The following is a 1302-nucleotide window of genomic DNA, read 5'->3' on the forward strand; positions in this document are numbered from 1 at the left end:
AGGGACCGACGCCCGGGCGTCCCGAGGCGCCGGGATGTGGAGCGGGTAGGTCCGCGCGCGCTCGCGTCCCCGCGCCGGGTCTGGGCCGCGGCTGCCTCCCGGGGTGGGAGGATGGGGGTCCCTGCCGTGTCCGCACCGCCACCCGGAGGTGCCCTGCGCCCCCAGCCCTGTCTGCGGCTGACGGGTGCGTTATAGCGCGAGGACAAGGGACTCGCAGCTGGGGAGGTGGAATGACACTCCGGGGGAGGGGCAGGGGGCTCTCCTGGGGTGGGGTGTGAAGGGGGCCGCAGACCGTCCCAGCTTGACAGCCCAACTCCTAGCTCATCAGGAGCGCAAGTGACAGGGGGCCCGGAGCATGTGCGCGCCAAAGTAATCTGGGGCACGCAGGGAGGAGGGACCCCGGCGGGGTGAACTCTTGGAAAGCAGTGCAGTTGGGAAAGGGGGCTGGGTCTCTGCTGAGGTCGCTTGCAAATTGATGGCAGAACCTTCGGGGCTCCTGGAACCTGGGGGGCTCAGAGGTGTGGAGTGAGATCTCCCCGCAGTGTCGAGGGGAGTGGCACAGACTCTGGCGTTAGTGGCCCCAGTACCAGTTATCTGCTCAGGCCATTGGTTCTCAGGGGTGTTTCCAATTCTTGGCCACTCCGATGTGGGACCCCTGCCCTGCATGTGCAGAAGGGTTGTGGTGTTTTCATGGAGTTGAGCAAACACTTCCTCTTCGAAGTGGCCTGGAAAGATCAGGTCCTGGAGGAAATGTGGCCAGAGTGGGGGTGGGTTGTATGAATATTCATGTAAAGAACTGGGCCAGATGGGTGGTCCCAGGACAGGGCTGCTTCCCGGCCACAGCCTGGGAGTGAGGAAAGCCAGCTGGGGAGACGGGCAGGCTCATCCACTTTACTGCACAGCACCTAGCAAAGCTTGAACCGAGATGCTAGTGGAGTGTGGGGTTTCATCCCCAGTTGGGGTCCTGAGAGAGTGGGTCCTGGTGGGGCTCAGGTGTGGAGAGGCTTGAGCCTCTTAAAGGGAGAGAGCTGAAGCAGAGCCGTGTGTTCCTTGGAATTGTGCCGGGGGTAAGGAGGCTGGGCCTGGGGAGAAAGTGGATGAGGTGGGTTTGTGGTACTTGGAGAGGTCAGGACTATCCTGCCTGGTGTTGAGTGTGTTTGAGGAGCAGCCTGGTCTGGAGGAAGCTTGGGACCCCTTGTGTTGGGTGGACCCAGGCAAAATGCAGCTGCTGAGTTGCAGTGTGACCTTGAGGGGTGGCCTGACTTATCTGTGCCTCTAGGTGAAATAAGTGGGTTGGGGGGG

At 62.1% G+C, this 1302-nt stretch overlaps 1 protein-coding gene across 1 annotated transcript in view; it reads left to right on the forward strand.

Annotated features, from left to right (window-relative positions):
• The first annotated feature begins 157 nt into the window (after positions 1-157).
• Positions 158-1302, forward strand: part of RAB3IL1 (RAB3A interacting protein (rabin3)-like 1) — a 19501-nt gene continuing 18356 nt past the window's right edge. The window contains exon 1 of the mRNA XM_008588687.1: positions 158-184. The gene's annotated coding sequence lies outside the window, so the exon portion shown is untranslated. The remainder of the gene's footprint in view (positions 185-1302) is intronic.

The sequence above is a fragment of the Galeopterus variegatus genome, unplaced genomic scaffold, assembly GCF_000696425.1.
Source record: "Galeopterus variegatus unplaced genomic scaffold, G_variegatus-3.0.2 Scaffold4962, whole genome shotgun sequence".
Lineage (NCBI taxonomy): Eukaryota > Metazoa > Chordata > Mammalia > Dermoptera > Cynocephalidae > Galeopterus > Galeopterus variegatus.